Below are 12,803 nucleotides of genomic sequence, written 5' to 3'. Positions count from 1 at the left end.
GGAAACATAACCTTGTAGCACTGTCTGTGATTGGGCAGCTATCATCAAAAGCTCTTGCCACGCCATGATAACCATAAACAGTACATTTTACTGGGGGAATTTCCTGGCACTAAGTTATTACGCTTTTAAGGTGGTTTTTAGAACGATTCTGCAGAAATGACATCCTTGTCTCCTCCCTTATCATCTGAACAGTGTAATTAGAATTTAACAGCTGTTGGCTGACTGCTTTATAAAGGCAAGTAAAGCTGCTGTTTCTACATCCTGTTGGCCATAACACAGATGTACTCTGTAGAATGTAGTCAGGGGGCTTGATAATTTGACTTCTAGTACTTACCTAATGACTGGCAGGTTGTTCTTTTTTCTAGAAAATGTACAATACAACATAAAGCTGTTTACACCTTCCCTGGCTCAGCCACAAAACACCTGCTCCTCCACAGTCCAGTAACAGCAGGAGCTGGAAAGGCTCCCCAGTACCACCCAGTGCCTGCTCCTGTGGTACCATCTGTAGTAATCCATATAGACAGTGCACTGTAAAAGCTGCCTAGATCAGGGGTGTTGCTAGCACCATAAAGCCCTGCACCAATCCAGGTTTTGTTAGGCTTCCTTTCTAATGATCCAAGAAAGGTATGGAAGAGAGAAAACCAAAGATTCTCACTGGTCTGAGTCAAACAAGCAGGGAGACAAGGAGGAATTCCTTTTCTCAGATCAGACTGTCCAGTGAGTCAGTTCAATTTTGAATAGGATGCAGAAAGGAAGCATCTGAAACTGTCATGCCCAAGGAACACTGGGGTTAATAGCGACTGAGGATCTGGGAATGTAAACCAGTCATTATAGTGCACATATTGCCCTGGCAAAGAATACTTTAATCTCCTTTTAATGTCTCATTCTGAAGACACCTACAAGTTCCAGTGACAAAGTTCAATCGTTTTATCACCAGGAACTGTCTGGATTAGTTTTGCCTTCCTTTTACCTGCTTAACAGTCATCATTTCATAACCACACACACTTTTGGTGTGCTTCAGTCCTCTAGAAAGTTCTATCTGAGCTTCATTTCTGAGCTGACTCAAAACCTCTTTTTATTGTTCTGCTTACAATCTGGGCACAATGTATAGTTCTTACTCTTTTTTTTTTTTTCTGTTTTTCTGGAGTTTGACTGCCCATGTCCTCCTCAGGCATCCTGACAGCCCATCCATGAACACTTGCCAGTTCCATCTCTTCTGACCATTGCAGTTCTCAGTTCTCTGCTCCAAGTAAAGGTTTGCCAAATGCTGTACATGGTGGCACAAATGTTTTGGTGTCTGTATTGAAGAAACCTGAAATACCTTACTACCATACTAGTATTTCTCACACCTGCCATTACCCTCCAACCTCCATGGCAGTCATCCTAATGATCCTGTTATGGGGTATTTTAATCTCTTTTTCTTATCTCTGTAGTTTAGGACCAACAAAATTATCAACATTGTTGAATCAACAGTAAGCAATATCCTCAACAATGAATTTGATCCAAATTCTCCTGCCTCTATCACCAAAACAAATTCTGTTGATACATCCAGTGCCCAGCCAGATGGCAGCCAGGTGACCTGAGACACTGCCTATCAATCACTTAACAGTTTCACTTTGGTCTTTGGTTTTACTCAAAAATCTCACAGTTTACATGACTTTGTCTCCCCCCTATAGGTTTTTTATACCAAAAGTAAAATTTCCATACTGCACTCACCACCTGAGGCATTTCTTGACTACTCAGGCATCTCTGTTCTCTTTGAGTGCCTGTTGAAAATACTATTATTTTGCGATGCCTAGGGTTGGCAGCTAAATGGAAAAAAAGACTTTGCTGAGGAGCAAAGGCCTCTTTGGATAGCTGTAGGTGCAAGTATCCTCAAGCCTGTCTTTGCCACAGACAAAGAGCCAGCCCACACCTTCTCCTGCAGCTGAGCCTACAATTTGAAGCTGGATGGAGTTGAGAAAGCCAAACTTGGCTGTATGAGCGGTGGTGCTGTGCCCACTATGCGCTTCCCTTGCCTATATGTAGATTTATCAGCTCTCCTCTAGGATATTGAAGTGTCTTCTGATGCCATTAACACAAGGTATCCCTGTGTCTGGACTTGATTAAAATGGCCTTTGAGTAGATCATTAATACACAGTTAAGCGCAGTCTGAACACTTCTTCAGCCTTGTACAACACATGGTGTGAGCTTGGAAAAGAGAGGAAGCAAAAGGCACATAATCATTAAAAAGGACCTCTTCAGCACATAACCTGTCTGCTCCTATTTGGCCCAGACAAACAAGGGAGGAGTCAAAATTCAATCCACTCAAACTAGCAGCTTCTGTTCCTGATTGTTTTCGCCTTGCAGTCCTCTTCACAATCTCTGGGAGCTCTCTGTAGAGATTTTCAGAACCACCTCAGCCCCTCAAAATACACTGACAAGGATGGGCACATCACTACATATCTGCAATGTCAGAAAGCAGATTGTTTTTTAAACTTTATTTTCCCATAGACAAATAAGTAAATACTTTTAAAAAAAATATTTATTTTGAAATGCTGTTTTTAAAATAAAATGGATTCTTTTTTTCTTTTGGAAAAATCCTAAAGAATAAAAAGCCCCATGTTTTTTAGTTTCAGCTGTCCAGCAGTGTAACCACTGCAGCACTGCCTGCAGCAGCCCCCTGAAGTGACTCTGCTGGTGTCAGGAGGCACCCAGAGAGCAGAGCCACGACCACCCCACCGTGCCCAGCTTGGGAACGTCAGACAGGGGCAGTCGGTGCAGGCAGCACTGCACTGTGACAGCAGGGCCACTGTCAGTCACCACTCACTGCTCTAGTGAATATATTTCACAAATGATGCCAACATAGGCTAAGAGGGTCAGACTCAATCTCAAATGCAAAATAAATTTGGTCACAGTTTGTTTGTATGGGATTAAACTGCATTGTCCACCCCTTGGGTTAGCCATTCTGCTGTAACTGGCATTCATTTTAGTAGTTTTTCAGAACCCTTTTCATCTCTTGTACATCAGTTTCTTTACCAAGGCTTTGGTAAAGAAAGGCTTTGAATTTCTCAAGTGTTTTCAAACATAACTGCGTTTTTCTTTGTGTGTTTGTCATTTTCTCATTCTTCCTCTCTGCTTCATCCCACCTGTTCTCTGTTTCATGATGCTGAATGAAATATTGTTCTCCTTCTTGTCTACAATAGCGATTACTTCTCAAGTACATTCATTAACTATTCAATTCCACACTTTCTCTATGGAAAAAAGTAACCAGATTATTTGTGTCTAGCTACAAAAGTTGCACATTTTGCCTAAGTCATCTTTGCATTATCCTGATGCTTCCAGGGCTGCTTCCTACACATGGACATTCTCTGTTTTGGCATTGCTCAGGTTGACTGATCCTGTTGTCTTGTTTGTCATTAATAGAGTCTTTCAAGTCTTTTTTAAAACAAGTATAAAATATAAATGCACCTTGGTCTTCAAATGAAAGCTGTGAGTTTCTTGTGTGTTTTAGGTCTGTCCTGTGCTCTTGCAAGCATCAGAAAACTCTGCACCAACAGGAGAAATACCTGTTGATCTCCAAATTCACGAGCCCATGTGAAGCATGTTGCCTGCAGCTGTACAAAGGCTCCCTGTGTCATGTGCTGCATGGGAATGACCTCACCAGCTGAATGGAGCTACTGAACCAGTTATGGATGCAATCTGACAGTCACAGAACAAACATGACTCATTTAAGAACATTCCCTACCTTCCTTTTTAATAACTGGTTTCTCCAAAGTCAGAGAAGTAGAACTGAAGGGAGAACAAAGAGTTCTTCAGTGAGCTCTGCACAGTGTTCTCACACGCCCCTTGCTGCGCTGCAGGAGCACGTTTGAAACAAGAGCTCCACAACAATTCCATCTTCTCTGGTGGTGTCCCAGCTCTCACATTGTAATCACCTCCAGCAGCAGATGTGGACATGCCAATACTAACAACAGCAATACCATTACTAATAATTACTAATTAATTACAATTACCATAGTAGGTCTTCTCCTTTGTTTCACTGTGATTGTAGTGGACTGATACTACAGGATTGCCATGGCATCCCAAACTGGAAACAATGGAATGCATTCACTTCAGTGGCAGTGGCTGTGCTTGGACGGGCTCAGTGCAATTTTCAAGCATATTTTGTTAATAGTCTCCCTATACAATTCATTGTACTGTAATCCAACGTGTGGCTGGGAAAAGCTTCATTCAAATAGATTTGGCTACTGTAACTGACATTTGACGTTAACTCAGTGTGAATTGCAAGATTCTTCATATCACAAATTGAGGTGTGGTTGTAAGGGCCTCATGATGTGGGAAGTGCCACATCTCTGATCTTGGGCACTGATTTGGATTTCTGAGGGACCTCCATCCAAGTTTCTAATGATCAAGTTTGTAGTGAGGTTATAGCTTACAGATAGGGACATAATGTGCTTTAACTGCATTTTAAAACTTGAGGAAATCTTTTCTCAGTAGTCAGTGTATGACAAGAAAAGTTGATTCATCGGTTATTAGGTTCCAGTGAAATCTAAAATCTGACATTTTAAAAACTTTCCCTTTTTGGTTTGCTTTCTGAAGTGCCTTGAAGAGTAGGACAGCATCCACTCTGCCTAGGCCAAAACACAGCTGAAATAGATTAGCCCAGTCTTTAAATACAAGCTGTAAAGTTTAGTCAAAAACCTGTTGCTTTTAAGTCTCCTCTTAAAGTGAGTTAGGTAACCCTTGACAGGGAATCTCAGACAAGACTACAGGGAAAACAACACAGTGAAGGTGTAGAGTCTTTCTGCAAAGGAAAATTCTCCTCTTTCTAGCAGCCCCACGAGTGGGGGAACACATAAGGAAGCAGTTGAGCAAACTCTAAGGCACAAGGAGTTAGAGGAGCAGGAGCTGGAAGGACTGCAGTGGAGCCCAGCCTGCCCACACTTCTGTGTGCTCCCCAGCTGGAGCAAGGCTCTGGCACCACAGGCTTGATGATTCAGGGTTCCTTGGGTGGGCTTTCCACCCCTTGAGCTCTGTGCCTGGCCAGGGAGTGCCACCACTTAAAGCTGACCTGAATATGCCTTCACAGGCCTGCCACTACAATGCAGATGTAGTCTAAGGTTGCCCCAAATCTTCCTTGCACTGTTCACTTCAAAAAGACTAAAAATTCTATCAGTGCCTGAGAGGAATCAGTCTCCTAACTATGCACTGCTTCCTTCAGCATTAAATGTAGGCAGCAAAAGCTACCAGCATTGTTAACAACAACAGCTGGTTGGTAATTCACAGGAGGAGAGCAGGGCTGGGGAAACAAAATGATGATTGCAACTTAGGTCTATCAATAAAAGGAATGAAAGGTGGCTGGATATGTTTTTTAGAGCCACTAGAAAGATACCCAGATGCTTGCTTAGTTCACTATCCAGACCCAAAGAAACCATAAGCCCTACAGCATTTTTATAAATGCCTATGGAAGGCGTTATATCACAGCTCAGCCTTTTTGGTAAGATTTCCTTCATCTTTCTGTTTTGTTCTAGCTACTTAGTTTTTCTCAAATATGGTTCCTTTGCTTTCCTTTAGCACAGCTTTTCCTCTAGGAACAACAATTAGCCAGTATTACTTAGGATTACTAATTCCTGCTTTCTTTTTATGTCCTTTAACCATTCTCTTTAAGAAAGGTAAGGGTTTGCTCTGTTTTGTGTTTTTTTTTTTTTCCTATTCCCTGGCTTAAACTACTAGTTTAATTTTTTTTTTAAATATTATTGTGAAGTTACACAACAGAAGCATTGAATTCCAGAGTTCTTCTACTGCTAATGAAGTATGACATGTTACAAGGGGGTAGACTATGTCTCATTATGGTAATGAGTACTATATTTTAGTGGGCTTCTGTGTACAAAAGGCTCGTGTGATCGTTTACATTTTGTCTGCTTGTTTACCTCTCCCCATTCACATGGTAGTTTTAAATTTATTGGCTCCTGATAGATAAGAAGAACTCCCAAGGATATTCCAGCCACATAATTTTCAAGAAATTTTACACTTAGGAAACAAGGTAGTTGAGGATTTTCTCCCCAGAGCTGCACTTAGTAAAGGACTGTAGTTAAGCTCACACGAATTAAATACCAGATAATCCACAAAGATGGGAAAGATTTCTGCCCTCTTTGGTTTAGTTACTCTCTTGAGCAAATTGCCAAAGCTGTTTATATCACAGGGATTTATCCAAACACACTTTGTATCAATCCTTCACTCTCTGGTTCTATGCTTCAAATAGTTCTATGTACAAATTGAGCTGTCCTTTCTCTTTTCCTTTTAATTGATTAGAGTTAAACCAAAAGAATTTCTGATTGCTTCTTAGAAGCTTCTGTTTATTGACACCATCTGTAAAACTTTGTTTACTTGAAATCTCCCGAATTGACTTAGTACAAGGGACTTCAGCAATGCCTGATTATTGAAATCCCTGCTTTGTTTTCAGTAGTGTGGCCAGGTACATCAGGTTTTCTTCCTGAAGCAAACTCAGCCAGTCACTAAACACCTTCTCCTGAAAACAAACCCAAGCTTTTGATGACTTCAGTAGCAGCCAAGAGCAGTTCAAAACAGCTCAAGTGTGAACTAAAGCCGGAAAATTAATTGACACAAAGGAGTAATGGGAAACTCAATCTGAAAATGAAGTGTTTTTAATTAAGAGACACTCTCCAGAATTATACAGAAAGACACTCTTTCCTATTTAAAATTTGGCTCTTCCTTCCTCACCAAGTACAAATCACCGGTCTATAATTAGTGCTGCTAGTGGAAGGAACGGCTGAGTGTCTGGCTGGAGTTAGGCCTGTGACTGTGACAGGGAGGGCAGTCAGTGTGCTGGAACAGATTCTAACTCATTTGCCACTTAGCATCCACTTTCTTACAAATGTTTGTTATAATCTGTTAATGCAATCATATTTGTTAAAAATTAAAAAACAAACAAACAAAAAAACCCAACAAAACAGTCAGGAAGATGGGTGCCTCGATACCCAGTAGCTGAGAGGAGCAGCATGACTCCCTTGCACAGTGATTGTCAGGTTACCTGTTGATCAGTCCAGCTCCAATCCCATGCCAAGACCTAATCCAACATTTTATGTAATGATTATTTAATGAAAATTGCATAAATGCTCGCAGGTGGGGAAGTCAGTACCCAGATGTTGTCTCTCTACCCTTACTCTGTTTTTAAAAGAAGGTATGTCTTTCACTCTGTCTCTGTAAGAGATTGGTAACATTTCACTCTGCAGCAGTGAGCCCAAAAACAGATCATAAATATGGTGGAGGGCAGTAAACTGACACTAGTCAGCAAATGCAGAGTTTAATTCAATACAAAGAGCGTGCATTAGGAACACTCCTAACACTCCAACACATTAGGGTTGGAATACACTGTCAACAGGTCCAGCAGCATGTCACAGGCCTGGTTGCTCAGGTGTCTGTTGAGGAATTTGGGTGTCTCAAGGGAGCCTGCTAAATATGGGCACATTTAATCCAGAAAAAGAGTGTACCTCAGATATCAAAAGCTATGGAAATACTTTCTTCTGTCTCCATTGCCTTTAAAAGAGCTTTCTTATGCCCCATCCATGTCATACCTGGATGTGGGAATGTACTTCCTCACCAAGGAATCAGATTCAGCAGCCTACAGGCAGGAAACACACTCCGTGAACTGGGTCACTGAGGGGCCAAGAAAGTAGCAGAATGGGAAAAGGAATAGTCAACAGCACATAGCCATGAGTACTCAGTGGCAGTGGGGTCAACCCCTTGATGAAAGTGAAATGTTAGATCAGCTCAGAAACACTGTGGAGGCTGTATTTGGCATAAATGTCTGGATGGCTTTTTTATGGTGAAGCCTAACCTGATGTAATCACTTTTAAAGCAGAGGAGGATGCATAAATCCAACACAGTAGGCAGGAAAGAGGATGCACTTTCCTGCTTGGCATCTCTTATTAGCTCTCTTATGCTAATCTAATAACATGCAAATTTCATTTTAAGTGCCTCTGTAATTTGATGTTCCTCTTGGTCTTGGATACTTGCTCCAGCTCAAAATATGTTCTTTGATCCTGTTTTGGTTTGGCTTTTGTGCTCCCACAGCTGTGATGTAATCCAACCAAAAACTTCTTTCACAGGATATTTTCAGTCAAATTAGTTTCCTAACCTGACTAACAGTACAGTTGCATAACCACTGATTTTTAACTCAGAGGAGGTGGTAGGACTGTTCCTTTTGGTGGATGTGTAAGATATTTGATCACCTTAGGTAGACTGTGAAATCACAAACTATCATTCTCTGAGTTGCCCAGGAAGCTTTAAACCCCTTTACAGCACTTTGAATTCAATTTCAAGTTCTCTTCATTCAGTTTTCTATGAGTCTGACTGCAGAAAATGAGTTGCTAATACACACTAAACAGCAGGATCTCCAAGCTGGAGTGCTCTGAGTTGTTTGCTTCTAAAATCGTGCTCATGGGCTTGGGGATAAGCACATGGAGGTACAGTGGGGAGATACACCCCTTCCATTTGTATCCTTCTAAAATAACAATTCAGGGCTCCTTCACATGTCACTTTTCAAGATATTTGGAACATAAAATTACACTGCATTTGCCAACAGAGTCTGAATTTAATAGGAATAGTTAGAAAACAGTAAGACTAGGGACAGAATGAAAAACTACATTCCCTAGAAGTTGTTAGCGAAGATTTTCTGTCTGATGACAAGCAGACATTTGTGCAAAGAACTTTTGAACTGCAGCACATTTCAGGAAATTGTTGCTTGAGTTAAAGCTCATTATATTGTTTTTTACATTCCTTTACACTTTAATAAAAGTATTTTCCAAACTGCATGATATTACTGTCTATTTGTTACAGTTAGCTCCTACACTCTCGAATGCTTTTAGAAAAACCCGTCTATTTATTTACCAGTAATGAGGAAAGTGGGTTTTTTCCTTTCCTCCTCCTTTGTCTGTACAGAGAGTAAGAGTGACGACTTTTGCTCATTAGCAAAAAAAGCCTTTCCGGATCTTTGCAAGAATCAATGACTGTCAGCGTCACTGTAAATGGTGAGTAATTAGACCTAGGAAATGAAGAATTAGACGTGGGCTCCAGCTGTAAAGTATTGATTTTTTTTTTTTTTTAATAATATGCAGTTCCGTCAATGCTGTGGAGTATCTCAGAACAGGTGAGTTCTACAAGTGCATAGGAAAGCACAGTTATTCGAAAAGAGGAGCCTTATTTCCATAGCAAATCCAAGTAAGGGGGTCTGAAATGATGATTTTTTTTCCATATTGAAAGATTTTATTTTTTTCCCCTTTAAAAAAGTAGATACCGTTAATACATCGCTGCATACCAGAACTGACTAAATTGCTTCAGTGAAGCAAAAATTCTACTTTGTACGTATGCTGGAAAAAGGTTTGGCATTTGCGTGTGAGGCTAAAAATCTGTTGATCTAAGTGTGAGAAGCAGCGGGATTCCATTAAAAAGCCCCACAAAGAGCAGCATTTTCCTGGCGAGGCCGCACGAGGGAGCCGGGCAGCGTCCGAAGCTGAGCCCCAGCTCTGCGGGGCAGAGCAGCTTTGGGGCAGCGCCAGTGATGCCTTCAGTTTTAACTTTCGTATTTTCCAGATTCTGTACTGCATTTGTGTGTAACTCTGAACTCCATACCAAGTATTCCAAGTTCTCACAGCTCAGTCACACAAAAAAATCCTTTTCCAGCCCCACAACCAAGGACACCGCTGCAGCTTCAGCCCCAAAAAGTGCAAACAGCAGAGAATTGAGGAGAGAATCTGGGAGGATGGGACTGCAGAACCTGGAGCTGGGATGGGACAATTAACCCCAGTATGGAAAGGGACCAAAACTTATAAAAGTGTGAGAACTCCTGACCTGGGGTCCACCTTGGGTGGAGCCACAGCCAGGCTCTTGCACTGCCCAAGGTGAATCCATTGAAAGCCTTTTTAATAAATACCTCCTTTATTCCTTTAACACTGTCTGGCCTCATTAGGCAACACCAGTGTGGGACCTGGTGAGTGTGAGGCACACACAGTAAGGGCTCATTGAATATAGGAATGATTTGTTCTTGCCATGCTCCAAGAGTTACAACTGAACACACACACAAAATAAACAAAGCTGGGAAAAAACCCACGACCATTTTAATGTTTTTCTTATAATCTTTCTGTTCTTTAGAATAATTTGTGTGTGCATATAAGTATTTTGCTCCTGCTGCTATAAAAACTCTTATGTTATAGCTGCTTACCAGGCAGCATGACCTTAAAAACAAACATGTAGAACCCGTAAAATTTTGCAACAACTTTATTTTGCTTTGTTCCTTAGTAGATGAGCCATTGAGTCAATAGCAATATTTACTTCTTTAGAAGCCCCGTGCCTATGCTCTTTTTATTTCAGATTGGAGGTGTCTGGGGATAATTTGTATCTACACACATGGTTTGTCTTGTGCCAATTTTCTGGAAGTTGCAGAATTTGGACTGAACTTGTTCAGGGTGTATAATCACATTTTGAGTAACATAGCTTACCCTGGTTTTTTGGTACATTACATATAAAGCTGTAATTACTAAAAGGTGGTATGAATAGAACTTTAAAAATATTCCCATAAGCTTGACTGAAACAACTGATGAGTACCCCTTTAAAATAAGCAGAACTCAAGTAATGCCTCTGGTAGTTACCAGGGTGGGAAAGGTACTAGCTATTTGTGGGGGTGGTCACTCTTCTGCCAGGACTGGTGAGCAATGTGTGTCCTGGAAACTCATTTAGCTCTAACACAGTGCCATGGTTTGCCATCCTTCACATGTTTGCAACCTGATGGGATGGGGCGGAGTGTGGATCTCAAGGTTTTGCTTTGGTTGAAGTGCCTTAGTTTGAGTCCACGGTAAGAGACCATAGCCCTTAGCACACAGCCAGGGATGGATAATTTTGGATTGTAACATGAAAAACAACATCCCATGGAAACCTAGAATATTATTCTACATCCCTTTAAACCTAAAGCAGAGAACTTACAAAAAGATGATGATATTCTGGAAGTGAAGACCTACCAACAACGAGTTGACCAAACTACACAAAGACTCATTAGGATTATTGTTAAAATTAGACTCCTCAGAAGAGCACAAACTAAGAATGGTATCCTGGTAAGCTGACTTGTGCATTGCAACAAATCCAGTTGCAGAATCTGGTCCTAATGCTTCCGCCACCCACCCCCTCTCCTCTCCAGCAGTTAAATACTCCACAGTCCTTTACTCAGAGGCTGTTTCTGTAACAGTCAGAGCATAAATATCTGTGTACCTAATGGACTTATCCTTAGCACCACAATGAGGGAGGGAAGTGGCATTAACCTCATTTTGCAGATAAACAGTGGAAGCCCTGATGGTTCTGTCCTGTGTTTCATCCTATGGAGCAACTGCCTGTATGCAGTGAGTGTAAAATGCTGTCACCCTGAATGTGGCATTGGCACATTCTCTGTTCCTTCTTTGCAGAGCCACGCTCCATAGTGGAGACAGAGGAAGCTCTAAATACGGATAAAGTAACATTAATTTCTCAGCTACTGATTGCTCTGCTTAGCCTTGGAAGATGTGGAGACTGGACCAGAGTTGAAGTGCTTAGCAATGGGTTATTGGGTTATCTCTCTGAACTGCAGCAACTCACAGTTCGGGTTCTGTCACCAGCGTGGGGTGGATGGTGCTGGGGACCGAGTGAAAACCTGTGTGACCCATGAACAAGAGTTCATCAAATTCCTTGTTACTGTAAGATGGGAAATGCTGGATGTTTTGCTTGAACAAAAGGGGGAAGTATTCTTTTAATAAATACGAGCAACTTCTTTAAACAGTTGGAATAGAAAAAGCAACAGTATGGTAACGTGTTATCGTATGGGGAACTACTGTTCCCCACAACGTTTAAGAGCTCAGAAATTCTTAGTCTAATCATCGTTACAGTAATTCAGACTGATGCTGCCGGCCGCTGCGGGAGAAAACTGAAGCCCGGTGCTCTCGTGCGCTGCCCTTTGCTTTGTGACCCGGCGCCTCCAGAACAATACGCTGGGGCAGTTTCGAAACTTCAGGGCGTGCGCCCAGCGCGGGTGGCAGCACCAGGAAACGGGATACGGGCGCTGCCGCCTTATGTAAGCGAACCGAGCGCCGGCAGGTTGTGCGTATGGATAGGTACTAACCTGCGCGGGGCCGGGCGCTGTCCGGGAGCGGGGCTCTCCCGCCGCCCTCACGGCCTCAGGACGGCCCGAGCCGCGCTGAGGGGCCCGGCCAGGCCCGGCGCGCGCGCCCGCCTCCAACCGTCTCGGCCCGCGCGCGCGCACGACACGTCACGCGCGGCTCCGAGCGGGCGGGGGCGGAGCCCCTCGCCGGTGGGTATCACGTGACCCATCCCCCCCACCCCGTCCGTCCTCCCCGGCCCTGAGGTCCTGTAGCGGTGGTGGCGGCGGGCCGGGGGCGCGGGCGGCGACGAACGGAGCTGCCGCGGCTTCGGCGGGAGGCGACGAGGGGGCCTGCGGTGAGCGCGCCCCGGGTGGCGGCGGCGCGGGGGAGGGGCGAGCAGGCGGCGGGGCAGGCTCGGGAGGCGGCCGCGGCGGTCGGTGGAAACATGGTGCCACACGTGAGGCTTATGTAAAGTGAGCGGCGGCCCGCGCGGCCAATGGGAGCGGCGCGCGCCCCGCCCCCGCCCGCGCGTCCCGCTGGCGTCACGCGGCCGCGGCCAATGGGAGCGCGGGCGGGGCGGGCGCGCGGCGGCCGGTCACGTTTCTGCCCGTATGAAGCCCGAGCCCGGACGCGCCGAGCCGGCGGGACGCGCCGCGCGCGGTGAGTGGGGGCCTGCTGGGC

The sequence above is a fragment of the Cinclus cinclus genome, chromosome 10 (genome assembly GCF_963662255.1).
Source record: "Cinclus cinclus chromosome 10, bCinCin1.1, whole genome shotgun sequence".
NCBI lineage: Eukaryota > Metazoa > Chordata > Aves > Passeriformes > Cinclidae > Cinclus > Cinclus cinclus.
This window is presented reverse-complemented; position numbering follows the sequence as displayed.